Source organism: Dermacentor andersoni, chromosome 8 (assembly GCF_023375885.2).
Source record: "Dermacentor andersoni chromosome 8, qqDerAnde1_hic_scaffold, whole genome shotgun sequence".
NCBI classification, from domain to species: domain Eukaryota; kingdom Metazoa; phylum Arthropoda; class Arachnida; order Ixodida; family Ixodidae; genus Dermacentor; species Dermacentor andersoni.
In genome coordinates this window covers 43,073,390-43,090,761 of record NC_092821.1, presented here as the reverse complement: position 1 = coordinate 43,090,761, position 17,372 = coordinate 43,073,390, and the positions used below count along the sequence as shown (strand labels likewise).

The 17,372-nt window shown below is 44.6% G+C and overlaps 1 long non-coding RNA gene across 1 annotated transcript in view; it reads left to right on the top strand.

The window, feature by feature from the left end:
• The window catches only part of LOC140220018 (uncharacterized), a 102,092-nt gene extending 85,400 nt beyond the window's left edge, over positions 1 to 16,692 (top strand). The window contains exons 2-3 of the long non-coding RNA XR_011896269.1: positions 14,538 to 14,602; positions 15,906 to 16,692. This is a non-coding gene — a long non-coding RNA (uncharacterized lncRNA). The remainder of the gene's footprint in view (positions 1 to 14,537; positions 14,603 to 15,905) is intronic.
• Positions 16,693 to 17,372: the final 680 nt, after the last annotated feature.

The window sequence follows — 17,372 nt, the reverse complement described above, 5'->3', positions numbered from 1 at the left end:
AGTTGTAGAGGCAGCACCCGTGCCCATTGAAGATCGGCACGACTATTTAAATTTCGTGTTGCCGACATTTGGGCCGTACGAGGAGGTGCTCTCAAGGGGCACACCCATCAGTGGGCCAGTGCGCCGTGCTGTTGTGGACCGCCTGTTCCAGGCGTGCTTCAGGCTGGCTTGGTACGTTGTGCTTTCATATACAGGCCAGTCATTGTGTTCCCATTGTTGTTATAATGATATTGACCTGATTTACATAAAATTATAGTGGGAGGTAAAATTATTTTTGAACTTCTGAGTTATTCTCCTAAGTACTATTGCCACACTGCACTGGCACAACATAATGGTAACCACAATTTGCTTATAGGTATCCATCACGCGAGCTGTACAGAACAGCGGCGGAAGCCCTTGTGTTGAAGTATCCGCACCTACTGGATAACGTCAATGGCAAGACAAGCGGCTTGGTAAGCATCACTAATCTTTTGTTCATGACTGTAACTGTGCCTGTTAGCTTGTCATATTTGTCACTGAATACCTACCTTGTATAATGAGCTGAATGGTACTGTGCTAAGCAATTGTTTTGGAGCTAGACTGCCGCAAATTTAGACAAAAAATATTTAGTTCCAATATGGTATAAATTGTGCCATGCAGTGTGTCGTTGCTGGCCGTAACATTTCACATAATTGGTTTTAGATATAGTCATATTTTTAATTGTTCCAGAATGGCTTTTGGCCACTGAGTCTACAAGTGAAGTGTCTGAGCATGAGAACTTATTCTTACTACGTGTATACAGGCAGCTGTGGAGGTAGCAGGTTGACTAGGTGATCCATGGTTTTCCTACATGCAACTATGACTTGTTACCATGGCAATTCTGATAAGCACAAAGTTGCAGGTTCTGAAGGCCTCCTCTAAAGCGGTCTCTAATCGTCCTGGCTTAAGATATTAAACACCATTGATGAATAATTGTACAAAAATAGTTCAGACTGAAAACAAGAATTTCCATATGTAAGCCATGCATATACACCTCTTAGAATGAACAGGTGCATTTTACATATTACTTCAATTTGTGCTAAGTAGTTTGTGCTGGGTACTTGGCTTAATGGACAGTTAGGGAGAAAGGTTATTAGGGGTTACGGACTAGATTCCAAGACAGGGACAACATGGCCACAATTAGCACAAGACCGGTGTAGTTGGAGAAGTATGGGAGAGGCCTTTGCCCTGCAGTGGGCATAGCAAGGCTGGTGATGATGATGAGGAGGAGGAGGAAAGGCATGACCAGCTGCCATCACCGTGACAAGGCCAACCAGAACTATTTCTGTGAGTGATGTGACTTGGTGGGCCATGTTCATTACATAATTACTGTGATGTATACCACAAATGCATCGCACGCTAAATTATTTGACCTAAACTTCCTGTAGCATGTTCAGCCTGCAAACTGCTTAAATCAAATGTGGGGAGGTGCTTGTCTTGGTGAAAAATTTGCATAATTGTGCTGCTCCTGCCATCCCAGCATGGTAGACTGATGCTCTCTAGTTAGGTCATTGCCTCTTGTGGCACTTTCTATCCCTAAGTGACACTTTCGTGGAAGTTTCTTGACAAAAACAGAAGGATTGAAGGGCCCTAGTACAACCTTTGTCCGTAAAGTTTGAAGGTTGAGTCTATAAAAAGGCATTCAACATTTTAACATTGTAGCTTGCATTCTTATTCAGCTTGCAACGCTTCTTGAGGTCTCAGAAGTAGAATAAGTTGTTACTGGCAGGGCTGTCAGCTTTGTTGCTTTCCTTCAAGCTCCTTTATATCCTTAACGGCCTCAGCTCATTCTATCCAGCATTTTTAGGGCTCTCTTTAAATTAAGAAATAAAAAAAATGGTACAGGGAAAAATCTAAAGTATAGCACACACGGGAGTACAGCTATGCTGAGTGTCGGAATGAATTTTCAGGACCAGGGCAGTGTGCAGCCTCGCATTATGCTGAACGCTTATTGTCCAGAAGATCATACGTGAGGGCGACAGCGTCCCATGTGTCATGCATGCATATGGGCACACCGATATAAAACTCAACTTACTGTCAACCCTTGTGAGAGACTCATGGTGTGCGACACTTCCGGCATCGAAAAAAGACTATGAAGCTCGTCTTTGCTTTAGACTGCTGCTGCTGCTGCAGCTGTACTGATGTCGGTTAGCTCATAAACCATCATTTAATGCTCTGCTTGTTCGTTTGAGGGTTCTAATGAAAGCACCATCTTTTGTTGTCGGTCATGATGCTGTTGATGAATGCAGCATCCCTGTGTGCGCCTACGAGCAAGTAGGCGCACAAACTGACATTTCTGTTGTAATCCTGAGTGAGGGAGTGCGGTACTTGTCTGGCATTAAAATTTCATTTTACCAACTTGCACAAAATTTGGTGACATGTTTTACTCATGTCAAGGGCATCGATAGCATGTGTGCTGTAACAGTGAGCTCTTGCTCTACGATGTCCCTGATCCAAACCATGTCATCATTCTGTGAGGTTAAAAGTTGCCCCAGCCCTGTGTAATTTCCTGCAGACACTTCTCCCAAGTCAAACTGGTTTAACCACTTCCACATGTTTGTCCACAATAATATTGTTGCCATAAGTGACACAAAGAAGCTCTTACAGGTCCCTCTCCTCTGTCTTGCCAAGCTTCACTGAGAACTTTGTTTACACGTTCTACAGAGATGTCCTTTTCACAGTCACTCACAGTGGTATGTGCCAACTAATTACAAAGGATTTTCCACCACATAATGCTATCGTGGCTGCCACAGCAATAAAGCGAAAAACACAGTTTCAGTCCAAAAGGTGTTGTACATACTTGCAAACAAATGCTTCAGGGAATCACTTATACAAAAGAAAATAAATGTCTTGGAACTTTACATCAAAAGCTGTGTATATACAAGGTAGTATGAAAGGATGTCGAGACTGCCTCTATCTTGAACAGAGTGATTTATGTGCATTAAAACACTGTCACCTTTGAAAAACACCGTCACCCTTGCCCAACAATCAAGTGCTCCTGCCACTTTGCGAACGTATCCTTTCCAAATGAGCCAAGCACCCTCTCCTGCAATTTACACTTGATTAAAGCACTCTTATAAAATTGTCAACATTTGAGCCATATTTCTCATTTTGAGAAAAGTGAAATAAGGGTGAGCCAAATCTGAATTAGTAGGGTAAATATGCAAGAGAAACAATGCTTCCGGCAATAAACTCGCTTGTGCATAGTTCTCTGTGACAGTGTGCATTGGTGTTCTGCAGCATCCAGCTCCTTGTGCGCCCCAGACCTGGTCATTTTCATTGAACGACCCCTTCAGATGTTCTGAAACTTAGCAGTGAAATGCGCTGTTTATATCTGGCCATTCAGGAGGAATTCCTGATGAAAAATACTTTAAATGCAAGCAAAAACCTAATGGGCACGCAGTCTGTCAAGTTGCAGACTTTTTTAGCCTTTTTTCGATTGTGGAGATATTGGCCTTTTCTTCTAATGACTATTGCCTTGTCTGAGGGGTGCGCCTGCACGCCTAAGTTTTCTCCCAACTGATGATCATTGATGTGAAAGGAAGGTCATTCATCAGGATTTGCTCTTTCTTATTTCATTCTCCTCAAAAAAATTTAGAGCTCATTGCAAAAGTTGCAATAAATCTTGTTATTGAGTTGTAAAATTTGCAAATAATCTCGGTAGGATGAGGGTGCTCGACTCTTTCTGGGAAACGCTTCCAACACTTACTTGCAAAGTGGCAGGGACATTGGGAGCACCCTATTGCCCCGCAAGGGAACTTTTTTGAAGGTTACAGTGTTTGAATGCACATGCAGAAATTACTTCCTTCAAAATAGAGCCAGTCTTGAAACGTTTTTATTTCACCTTGTAAGTGTATTGTTGGTCACATAGCTCACTCATGTTTTCATTATGCAGTGTTTACTTCCTATGTGTTGCTAATTCATGTAATTTGCAGGAGTCATGGGTTCTCGGCCTGCGTAACCAATTTAAAACTATGAGGAAGAAGGTGGAGAACTGCCGGCCAGAGATGGTACAAAAGCGGGAGCAGAGCCTTCACAAAAGGACACGGCAGCCTCCCTCACAGACTTCAAATAAGAGGTTGTGCCGCCTGTTTGTGAGTCTTTGTTTGACACTGCATGCCCAAAGATGTCCTTTTCGGAGAACCATTAGTACAGTATTACAACTAATACTCATTGTTAATGGCAGTTCATTGTGCTTGTACTTACACTATAATAAGGCAAGGCTGCTTATCATAAAACTTGTGTTGATATATTTTCTTTTCCTTGCACGCCTGGCCTCTCACTAGGTTAACCTCTCCAGGCCCCACTTAGCTTTCTCTGTTACTATGAAAACAGTTATTCTTGTGTTGACCTATTGTTCTGGTATAGCACAGCGCATTGCTTGTTCATCTCAATCTAAGCAGTGCTTATCGAAACCATTCTGTATGGTTTATGGTAAATCAAACTGGTTGAGATGGTTTCACGCTCTCCATTAGTCTTAAACACCCAATGCCTGTTGTTCTGAAACAGAACAGCACAAACCACTGCATGAATAGTTAGCAAGCTCGCTGAAGCCCCTGGATCACTACTGGATTGGCTTGTCCTGGCCATGGAGTTGGCTATGAAGGTTTATTTCATTCCTAGTGTTTAGTTTTGTGCCATTTAACAAAAAGTCACAAATCAGTAATCTTTCAATTAACCAAGGGATTTTACTGCGCCGGACATAGGCAACCAACCTACCTATGTACTTCTGTTTATCAGTAATTTTCATTTAACTGAGTTTCGTTTAATGGGTGTCCACTGTATTTCATTTGTTATTATAAATTTTCTAATATTCCCGCACCCCAGAACATTGCACTGCTTCCTGGCATTTGCACACGTGGAGTTTATTCAGTGTATAAATACATGTACGCTTCATTAGGAGGGCAGAAGGCAAAGTGCCTGGTGGCGCCCATCTTTCTACAAACAGTAGAGTCTAATCTCGATATAACGAATCAAACGGGACCACCGAAAATTGTTTATTTTGAAATATTGTAACGAAAAACTTGCGGTTATAAGCCAGTGGACAAACCTAGGAATAAAAATGATGTACCTTGGCAGTAGATGCTTGTGCAGACAAGCATGCTCTAAATAAAAATGTTTCACTCACTTCCAAGCTGCTTTACTTGAAGAAATCGGTGATTTTCTTCTGGAGCGTGCAGCAGGCACGACGAATTAGGAATGCGTCTACATCTTCCACTTTTTGCAGTAACTAATTGGGTATGTCATTGTACCAAGTGATGAAAGTGCGGACTTTGTTTCCGTGCACTAAAACATCAATGTTCGACATGATCTTCTGTGTTCGGTGACCCACAGTCGTCTTCCTTCGGGTCTTCATCGTCACTGGAGACACCGCAAACGCAGTTAACAATCTGTTTGGTTGTCAGGTCCACCGCCGTTAGTGCTGCGCTGTCGCTCTCCATATAGTCAAAGGAAGAGTCGGTGGGCAGCATTTCCGCAACCTTGGCCTACAGGTCTCCTGTGTTGTTGTTGTTGGTCATCTCCAAGTCATCTTCAAGCTGCACAGGCGCTGCTTTTCGCCAGCAGTTGCCAATGGTGAATGCCTTCAAGTTCCACCAAGCTCCTGTGAGCATATCCGCTGCCTGAAGAATGATTGCAGTCGGCTGCTTTAATCGGAGGTTGTTAATCAACTGCTCCACAAGGCGCTTACGAAATTCTGCTTTCACACGCTTTATAATGTCCTGGACAGCAAGGACGTGTTGTTTGGCTGCAGAAACTCGAAGCGATCATGCATCAAGTGAACATTCACAATGTGAGCTCAATAGTTGACTACCAAGGGAATACTTCGGTCATCCGTCCTCATCTGGTCGTCAACTTTGAAGAGCTACTCGGAAAAGAGTTCTCTGGTCATCCAGGCTTATTTGCTACCGAAGTAGTCGTACGGTAACGCCATGTCCCATGCAGCGAGGCTTCGCGTACTTGCCGATGATCAGTTCAATTTTCTTCGTGCCTGTTGCATTACTGCAGAGCAGGACTGTAATGTGAAGATGTTACTTCTTGCCTCCTTTGCACTGCTGCCCTTTGAAGTGCATTGTCTGGTCTGGCAGTAGTTGGTAAAAACATGCGGTCTCATTCGCGTTGAAAATATCTTCAGATTGCGATTCAACAACCTCTAGAAAACGATCATTGTGCCAGGAATCTGCACCTTCTCTGTCAGAAGCCTTTTCATCGCCCGAGACTACCTGCAAAGTTATTTTGTTCGTTTTGGGGAAACAAAAAAGCCAACCCGCACTGGCGTCGAACCCAGTTATTTCAGGTGCATTAGCAAATTCGCTGGCTTTTTCTTGGAGCATTGGGCCAGACATGGGAACGTTTTGCAGTCTGGTGTCTTTGAACCACATGAGAACAGCTTGGTCCACATTTTGAAAGTTTCCCAGTCGCGGTCGTTTCCTTGTAGGAGTGAGCTGCGATTCCCGGTGAAGCTTGACAGTCTTGTCTCCGTCTTTCAAAATGGTCGCGATGGACTATGGGGCAATGCCACGCTGTCTGCACACATCGATTTGCTTTTTCCCTGCATCGATTTCCTGCAATACGTCCAATTTCTCCTGCAGCGAAAACTGCCATCGCTAGCTGCATTCATCATTGTACCTTGTGTGAACATTGCCAAACCTTTGTCATGAAGTTCTTGGTGAAGGTTCTGGTGAAGCATTTGACACTCGGCATCGTGCTGATGATAGCTACTGCATTTGCAGTTTCTGTTTCACGCGAGGGTTGCGGCGCTGTTACTTTTAGCCGAATTCGTAATACTGATGTTCCTCGGTTATAACGGGGAAAAGAAACCATGTGCGTTATTCTGAAATATGCGCTGTATTGAAATTTGTAGTTCCAAGATTTTTTTACTCTGAAAATATAGGCAATCTGGCGGGGATCTTTAAGCTATTCGTAAATTTGAGAAATTAATGTAGGGTTCACTATAACGAGATTTGGCTCTATAGTATTTGACAGTCAGCAGCAGTGCGAATTCAGAGCAAAGTGAGCATAATCTGATGAGAGCTTCATGTGAACACTAACTTGATAAATTGCTGCACAAAGCACTGCATGCTAAACATTATATTGAGAGCCACAGAAATGATATGTCTGTCATTAGGCTGGAATTGTTCCATGTTTAAAGCTTCAGTTCTGCAATCCTTTCTTGTATACATTGCAGGACTGCAGCCATCTGGGTGTTTATGGTGAGACGGCCGAATCGCTGCAGCGGCATAACGAATGGCTGCAACAAAATGTAGCGACTACTGTGAACGATGACGTGAGGCCACGCCTTCTGGCCACTGCCCAGGAGCGGCATGAACGCCTTCGCAGCCTCACGATATCACAGGCATTGATGCTGTTCCCATTTTTGGCATCGGAGGCTTCGGTATGTTTCCATTGTGTGGTTTTATGGCAACTTATGGTAATCGTCTTGCTTTTTACTGTCAGCTACTTTTAGAATTCAGCATTGTGTTCAAAAAGAATGCTGGAGACTGCTTCGCCCAAGGATATGAGCAGCTACGCGACATTGTCCTCAAGCATGCCGATGACAGCGAGGTTGCCGCATTCTCACATGTTGCAGCAGGTAAACACCCAAGTTCAATTTATTATGCATGTGTACCCTGGTAAAAGCATTAAGGTATTAAGCACTTTTGCACGCTAACATGGCGTTAAAATGCTATAGACAAAATGTCGATACCATTTAGTCAAGTGAGAACGGGGGAACTGAGGGGCTCAATTTTTGTTGGTCACAATTGTATAAGACAGGCACAAAGCGTGAAAAAGTGTAGGGGAAGTTGTTTCATTGAAATGTAACAATTTGTGAAGAGAAATAAATGTGACCAAAAAGACGTGTCACAGGTGAGAATCAAATTCACATCTCTGCACTGCGCGTACAGTGCGCTGCTGATTAAGCTACAGTGGTGTTATCCCTCTGGCCAGTTTCTTGGTGGTTTGTGCACAAGATTAGCCCTGAAATTAGCCAGCATCGGTCATGTCAGTATGTGAGCGTAAGAGCAGGCAGCTAGTGCTAGTGGCGTAGCAGAGGGTAGCACACCAGACACACACCTCTCCTGAAGCTTTTTTTAGTATTGGCTTGCCCAACTCTGCTGCCCTCTCCCCAGTCAAATGTGCGGCCCACCAAAAAAAAAATGCTGACTACGCCACTGGCTAGCCGATAACCCCTCATATACCACTTCATAACATGACTTAAAGCCATGAGGTGCTTTTATGAGGTTTCATTTTCCTTCACTCTATATGTACATATCAATTAAAATAACTATTCACTTTTCTTATGCTCTCCCTGCCTTCATTGTCTGTTGCTTCAGATATTTATGAAAAATTGAAATAAATGCACCAATAAATTGTAATACTTGCAGCTGATGCATTCAATGTTTTTTGCATGTGTACGTCAGATGTCTTACATGTGAACAAAATATGAACATTGCATGTTGAACAACAGGTATGAAAAACAATGCATGTTGCATTGTCATTCTGCCTTTCCCCTTTTGTGTTTCTGATCCATGAAACAGCATGGCTTATGAACCATGCAGATGTTTTATTTTGTTTCTTCACATTAGACTCGATTATGTGCAGTTAAGAGCTGCTTGTAAAAAAAGCTTTTGTTAAAAAATAGTTTAGTCGGTCCTGGGGGGGATATTCTGTAAGTGTTCACCTAGTGGACTTCATTTCGGCCGCTGCTGATTGTCTAGGGCTGCTCGTCTCCTCCTCGCTCGTACAGCTGCATCCAATCAGCAGCGGCAGAAATGGACAGTCCATTAGGTGAACTTTTACAGAATGCCCCCCAGTAACACTTTTTGAACATAGTAAAAAAAAGTGTGACGATCTGTTAATGAGGCTCCTGTGAACATGTGAGCCAAATATTGCACAGCGTGCAGGAGGAAATTTACAATCTTGTGTCAAAAAGTTGCTCTCGCATGTACCAATGTTGTCATTGAAAGCAGTTGGCCCAACTTTGTGAGACCATTTCCAGTAATACATAATTTTTTTAGTTAAATAAATGAAAGCTATGTCTGAAATTTCAACGGCAAAAATCATTTGTTCTTTGCAATGCTCGTAGCTGCGTCTGCTGTGCATGGCCTCCGAGATGGTGTTGGTGTGCTGTGTAGGCTGTGTGTTGTAAGGCCAATGTACGATTTTTTAGAAAAGTGTTTCAGAGCCCCCTCTCTTAACAATATCTAGAAGTTCAAGAATTTAAGTCCACTTATTTACTCTTTGCAGAAAAACCCCATACTCGCGACGTTGGAGTTTCTGGCATCTCGCTGCAAAGAATGTTTAACTGTTATTTTTGTCAGCGGTGAGTGCTTTAGAATTAGGCGCATGCAAACATGCCAATGTGACTTGCAGTAATGAGTTATCCTGCATATACAGTAGAACCTTGTCTATAAGTTTTGAAAAATAATTGCAGGACAAGATGTATTAAATGGTAAAATGTATTGCCCCTTCTGACTAAAAAGTTTTTCAGACTCATCTGTACTTTACATCAACAATGTGAAGCGTTGCGTGAGTCTTTGTGGCTTGAAATGCTGACACTTGCGCCAAGCTGATGGGGCCTGAGCAGCCCAAGATGCATTGTCTTCTTTGCCGATTTGGCAAGCTTACATTTGCACTCCTTAGATTTGACCTGGATTAGCAGCTTTACTTCAGGCAGGGTATTTGGCTTGAAGTTTTGACACGGCCAATCGGCAAGTATTATTGAGGCATGAAACGTGTACACACGTCAAGCTAGTAGGGCCCAAGTGCCCCGAGATGCGCTTTTTGTTTTATTGCCTAGTATTTTAAGATGGCGACGAAATCGAACTAGTGTGCGATGCCTGAGCATGATTCTGCCAGAGTGAGACAGGATGTTCAGTTGGCACAGAGAACAGTGCTACATTTGATTTATAGGGTATTAAGGGCGTGCAGTACATTTCCAATGAAATGCCTCATGCGCTGTCCGATAAGTAAATGTGCTAATTGCGGTGGAATACAACATGGAATGACCATGAAGGAAGAAAACGGCGACTGCTCGTGAGGAAATTTTACGGTACCAGAAAAGAAAACCGAGTGTGCCTGTGTTTTCATATGACAAGGGCAAGCGTGTACTGCGGGGAAACTGCTGCAGTAGGTGGCTAATGACCGGTTGTATGTGCCTCGAGCATTTTCTCATCCACATAGAATCTAGCGTCTGGGAAATGTTTAATGTGATCGAAGTTTGGCAACGTACTGTACATTGGTGCCCAAGGAATGTGTTTTGGGGGAATATTAGCAGGTAAAAAAACACGTAACTGTATGGGTCCATTTCTTAGGTTATCATTCTGAAGATTGGCACCGAAAATTGGTACGCATCTGAATCGCATCAACAAGGTTCTACTGTACACTAAACTTTTCAGCGTTGAATGCTGTGACCAAACACAATTGTATATTTTTGATCACTGTACTCAGTCATGGAATGAACATTAGTTGAAGATGACAAGATTTTACAGTTTCAATGATGCGGCCCTGTTCTGGCATTCAGCAGGACAATGTCCTAGCTCAGAAATCTTCTGTACATTGATTGGGCATTTTAGAAAATAAGATTTATTATACCTCTAGCAAAATGTAATCTCGGTTAGTACGTATACTCGTTCTTTTACAGACGGAGGTGCCAGTGACTCCATGTATGCTCAAAGAAGCTGATGGGCAGCAGTCTATACATAGACGGAGCAAATTCTACAGGCTGCATCACTCCTCGGCGGCATGGCATGCCTTTTGCCTCTTTTTGGGTATCCAACATAGAATATCCAAACAAGGCACACCGCCCACTGATAGTTTTTGAGCATGCTTTTTTGAATCTGTGCCACACGAAGCCACGTGTGAAATCATTAGAACTTGTAAACTTTTTCAGGGCACACGTGGCTCCTGTGGCACAGAATTTGTAGAGCTTTAATTTATTCACCTTTATTTTTGCTACCTTGCTGCTCATCCACATCTGCAGTGCCCGCTTCTCAGCCTTCCTCCCCCTTTTATTATGCAAAATGTGAGGCGTGCAAACAGGACACAAGAGAAGTGGACAACACAAATGCAGGCTGTCGACGGCAGTTATAGAGCTATGTCCGCCGAAGGCCGACTTCATGTCGAGCTAGCTTGCTCAAAGGTCAGGTTGTTCATATTCTATTACAAAGACAGACGCGTTGAAAAACCCATCAGGTCAGCGCAACTTCAAGCGCATTTACCCATGCTGCAGGCTGGGCGAAGCATGCAAAGCAGAAAAGATGTAGGCGCAAGATGAAATCCATGGCTTTTGCCTTTGTGGCGACGGCACCTTGCTAAAGCTAGTGAACTCACTACCTCCTGGAGCTTGTCTGAAAAGAAAAGGGAAAGTAGACGTCTATAGCCTTTGCAAGCTACCGTTTCACGCCATCCTAGATGAGACGGTCCACCATTTACAGGTGCGTGACCTTGATAATTTGGACCTCAAAGAAGTTGGATTACAGGTTTCTTATGCCACAGAAAAACGCCGTTTCTGACCACAATTCGATATCGTAACTTACAACGTCTGCTCCTCAAGGCGAAAGATGGAAAAGCCGGGCGCTGGCTTTACAATGACATAGACGCGTGTGCTCTATGAAGAAGATGACGACGATGGGGTCATTAACGGACTCCATCTAGTTGGTCAGTGAGATCTCGCCAGGACAAAGAAGAGGTGTCGCTGTTCTGCTTTGAAGGACATTCAAGCCAATCTAGTCTGTTTGTTTTTAAGCATGTTATCCTGCTGTTCTTCAAGCACGTCTCCCTGTCTTCTGTCCGAATTGTACTGCGATACTGGCGGAGGTGCGGGGTACGGGCTGCGCCTGATGCCCGGAGTCCTTCTGGGAGTCGTTCATCTAGCCCGGACGCATTGTAAGCAGTTACAATACTCAAGCATCGCTGCAGTAGTCGACTGCTAGGCCTTGATTTAGAGTTCTCCCCTCTTCAATCACTTCTTTCCTAGAACTCTTCGCATGTCGCAATGGCCGAAACCAGCCCACCTCAATCACCCCAACGCAGCCGGTTTCTCAGTCAATAACAGGTAACCCTTCTGCATACGCTGGATCCCGATCGCTATCACGATGCAGTCTTCGAACACCGTGAAGACTGCCTTGACAAGTATGAACGCGTCCTACAGATTTACCAGTGAACTGAACAGCAAAAGCTCTCCCACGTCTATTTCGCCCTTGACGGCAGTGTCCGTACTTGGTTATGAGAACCGCGAAGCTAGCTTAACGAAATGGAATTACTTTCGGTAGAAGATCACGGATACTTTTTCGAGTGCCGACCGAGGCGATCACGCCCAGCAGATAATGGAGCTACGGGTGCAACAACCAAATGAGTCGGTCACAATGTTCGCCGAGGACATGACCTGCCTCTTTCGTAGAGACGACCCGCCCATGACCGAATGTAAAGTTGCGCTACCTCTTGCGAGGTGTAAAAGAGCAGTTCGCGGGACTTGTGCCGAATCCACCAGTGACCGTCGCTGACTATATGACAGAGGCTACGGCTACTGAGCGGACCCTTCATCAACGATGCAGGCAATATGATCGACTGTCGACCAGCACCACAATCAATGCCGCCGCAGTGACTGAAGAGTATCAGAGCCATTTGCGTGAATTGATAAGAGAGTAAACAAAAGATTTTGACACCAACACTGGATAGACCCGTAGCGTCAGTCGCCGAAGTGGTACGCGACGAAATTAGGCAGGCTTTCCCGGCAGGCTTTCCCGGACAGCGGCGGCGAGTTACGCCGCTGCTGTCCAATGTCCACCACACGTTACAAACACATCGCCGTATCACCAGCCTCCGAGAGCCGCTCCTTTGTCGCCACCCCAAGAGAAGGCTTCGATGGGCGCACCCGTTATGCTGCTTCAGTCATACCGCCAGCCGTCGTTCGCCACGCCTTGGTCAACGCCGCAAAATGACACTACGGGACGGCCGCAATTATTGAGTGCCGAAATATGGCGCACCGTCGATAGGCGCCCACTGTGTTTTTACTGCGGCGGCGCCTGTCATATTTCACGTAATTGCTGGCATCGCGACACATCATTTCAACATGCCTGATGGTAGACGCGCAAATGACATCTCTAGGATATGCCACGACGGCACTATATTACAGGGACCTCCAATAGCAAACCGAATAATGAATCCGTGCTGAATGATCCCTCCCATTTACTATCAGACGCGCTCTCCAACTGCTTCACGTCAGATGGCTTTTCCTAGTGGTCGTACTTTTGCTGACCTCCGAGGACGAAGGTCTCCCAGCCCACGCCGGGGCAAGTGAAGGCGGTGACCTCAGGGGGTAAGGTTGTAAGCCCGCCGCAAGACAATAAAACGCTCCCAAGGAACGCTCTGCAGAAAGCTGTGAAGCCGATAAACACTGACGCCGAAGAAATTGTGAGCGCCGATATTGATGTATATTCGTTTCTTCTTCCGTGGCCGCTTTCGTAATTCTTCAGCACAATTCGTTGGCGGGCTAGTTGGTGCGGATCCATAAATACTTTGTTTAGAGCAATGCAACGGACACAAGCGCCTTGTCCTGTCGCCTTTCTTGTGTCAATTGTATTGCGCTAAACAAAGTATTTATGGTTCATCATCCTTCTGTGTGCTGTGAGGATTTGGTTATTCGAATGGATTTCCTAAAATAATATGGCGCCCTAATTAACATCCTGGACCGTATGCAGGGGCTAATTACTCCACAATTGAGAAAGGATGCCTCGCCGTGGTGCGGGCGGTTATGAAATTTAGCCCATATTTGTATGGCGGCCTCTTTAGAGTTATCAGCGACCACCATTCACTGTGTTCGTTGACCAACCTAAAAGATCCTCCTTGACGATCGGCGCGTTGAGCCTAAGGCTGCAAGAGCTTCACAGGACTGTCATGTACGATTGATTTGATTGATGAATATTGTTTCTTGGCGCAAGGGCCAGAAATGGCCAAAGAGCGCCATGACATTTGGTGAAGAATGGCAATGATGATGATGATGATGTGTGTGGTTTAGTGGCGCAAGGGCCAGATATGGCCAAAGAGCGCCATGTCCTTGTTAATTATTTTGCAGTGAAATCATGAGTACTATGAAGTTGGTGTGCCGTGGCTGTAGAGGGGCCTTAAAAATGGTAGCGCTAAAGTGCGTAAAATCTGTATAATAAGATTATGGCGATGACTTATGAAGTGTACTATGAACAATAAGACAGTTAAAAAGAATGATATGATGTCTAAAGATAAATCAGGTTATATAAGATATGCTAGAGCACTAATGCCTCCTTAGAGCCCTTGAAACACAAGGGCCTGGAGGCATGTGCTATTTAAAACAATTATCGCAGCGGCATCCTCTGGAGCGAGGATGCTCTACGAATTTAATGGGCTTATGACGTGTAGAACTACATCTTTTAAGAAGTCGAGGACTGCCTTGGTGTTAAAAAGCGGTTCATGACCAAGAAACATAGCCGGGTGCAGAGGGATGTAATGACGATATGCAAGAGGAAAATGCTTCTTTCTTTCAGGTTCGGCTTCGCGACACTCCAAGAGGACGTGGAGGACGGTCAGCCTCTCACCACATCGACCACAGGTTGGCGGTTCGTTTCCAGTAAGAAGAAAATTGTGTGTACCAAATGTGTGCCCTATTCTGAGGCGGCAGAATAGGACATCTGTTCGCCGTGATTTGGATGGGAAGGGCGAAAAACCTAGCTGTGGCTTTATAACGTGCAGTTTATTGTTTATTTCTGCGTTCCACATGCGTTGCAAGTGTTGTCGCAGTTTCTTACGCAAGAAAGGCTTCAGATCTGTGAACGGGACAGCAACTGCAGAAGAAGTGTTTAGTGATGTGAGTGATGTGGCCATTTTATCAGCCAGTACATTGCCCTCGATACCTCTATGGCCAGGTACCCAGCATATTATGATGTTCTGGTTAGATGAGTACGCTTTACACAATACCGAATACAGTTCATTGAATACGGGATTTTTATGTTTGCTGAGTGACATTAAGGCCTTCACGACGCTGAGAGAGTCTGTATAGATCGCTGCTTTTGGAAGTTTCGATTTTCTTATGTGCTTTACAGCAGAGAGTAGTGCGTAGGCCTCGGCCGTAAAGATACTTGTTTCCGGATGCAGTACATCGGATTCCAAAAACGATGGGCCGACGGCTGCATAGGATACCCCGGCATTTGACTTCGAAGCGTCTGTGTAGAACTCTGCGCAGGAGTGATTTTGCTGGAGTTCTAGGAAATGCATTCGGATTTCAGCCTCAGGAGCGTGCTTTGTAACTTTTATAAAGGATATGTCACATTGTATCACCTGCCACTCCCAAGGAGGTAAGAGCTTGGTTAAATGCATTAAGCGATGCTCGAGGAGCGGGACATGCATTTCATCGCTAAGCTGCTTCACACGCAGCGAGAAAGGCTGTCTTATGGAGGGACGATTGCTGAAAAGTGTAGCGCACGTCATATCGGTAACGTTATGAAAACATGGATGTTCAGGATTGGCGCGTACTTTAAGGAAATATCTAAAGCTAATGTATGATCTCTGTAGGTGGAGAGACCATTCATTTGATTCCACATATAGACTTTGTATGGGACTCGTTCTGAAAGCGCCAGTGGCCAGTCGGATTCCCAGATGGTGGACTGGGTCTAGCATCTTTAGCGCGCTCGGGGCGGCAGAGTTATACACAACGGCACCATAATCCAATCGAGACCGAATTAGGCTCTTGTATAGGTTCATTAAACACTTCCTATCACTACCCCATGTAGTCTGGGATAGAAGTTTCATTAAGTTCATTGTTTTCAGACACTTTTCTTTAAGATGTTTAATGTGTGGAACGAAAGTAAGTTTATTGTCGAGTATAACACCTAGAAATTTGTGCTCTTTCTTTACAGGTATCTGATGTCCACACATTGCCAAGCAAGGATCCGGGACCAGGCCTCTCTTCCTTGTGAACAGCACACAAGAACTCTTTTGAGGATTGATTTTAAAACCATTTTTCTCTGCCCACCCTGACACCTTGTTCAAACCATGCTGTACCTGTCTCTCGCATACTGCGAGGTTACAGGATTTGAAGCCTATTTGAATGTCGTCCACGTAGACAGAGTAAAAGATGGCGGGTGGTAGTGAAGCACGAAGCGTGTTCATCTTCACGATAAATAGCGTGCAGCTGAGCACGCCTCCTTGGGGTACACCCGTTTCTTGCGTAAAAGGACGTGAGAGTGCATTGCCGACTTTTACCCGGAAGGTACGATTTGACAGATAGCTTTTTATTATATTAAACATATTACCGTGGATGCCCATTTCTGACAGGTCTCTTAAGATTCCGTAACGCCACGTTGTGTCATACGCCTTTTCCATATCGAGAAATATCGAGAGGAAGAACTGTTTATGTATAAATGCGTCCCGGATATTTGTTTCAATACGTACAAGATGGTCGGTTGTGGAGCGCCCTTCTCGGAAGCCACACTGACAGGGATCAAGCATTTTGTTCTCTTCAAGGAAATGGATCAGTCGCCGATTTATCATTTTTTCAAATACCTTACACATGCAACTTGTGAGGGCTATCGGGCGGTAGCTTGCCACTGATGAAGGATCTTTGCCTTGTTTTAGAACAGGGATCACAATGGCTTCTTTCCATGCGGTCGGAAGGTACCCTGCGTCCCAGATAGTGTTGAAAAGTGTAAGTAGTGTCTCTTGGGTGTCATTTTGTAAGTTTTTGAGCATTTCATACATGATTCTATCAGATCCTGGTGCGGAGCTCTTGCATGCGCTCAAGGCAGCTCTCAATTCGGCAATACTGAAAGGACGGTTGTAAGGCTCATTCTGTCGGCTTTTTCTTGTTAAAGGCTTACGTTCTTCTATTTCTTTATGTATGAGAAAAGATTGCGAATAATTGTTTGAACTTGACACGCTCTGAAAGTGCTCCGCAAGTGAGTCTGCCTGATCTTCTAGTGTATCGCCTTGTGTATTTACCAGAGGGAGTGAATATGTTTGTCGCCCTCTAATTCTATTTACCCTGTTCCAGACTTTGGCCTCGTCTGTAAACGAGTTAATGCTCGATAAATACTTCTGCCAGCTTTCTCTTCTGGCCAGTCGGCGGGTTCTCCTGCCTTGGGATTTTACTTGCTTAAAGTTGACTAGATTCTCTGCAGTGGGAGAAGCGCGTAGCAACCCCCACGCTTTGTTTTGTTTCTTTCGAGCGATCCTACAGTCTTCGTTCCACCACGGGACCCGCCGTTTACATGCCAAGCCATGTGCTTCTGCTATGCATTTAGATGCCATGTCTATAATGAAGGCTGTGAGATACTGCACAGCAGCATCAATTCCTAAACAAGACATGTCATTCCATGAGATATTTG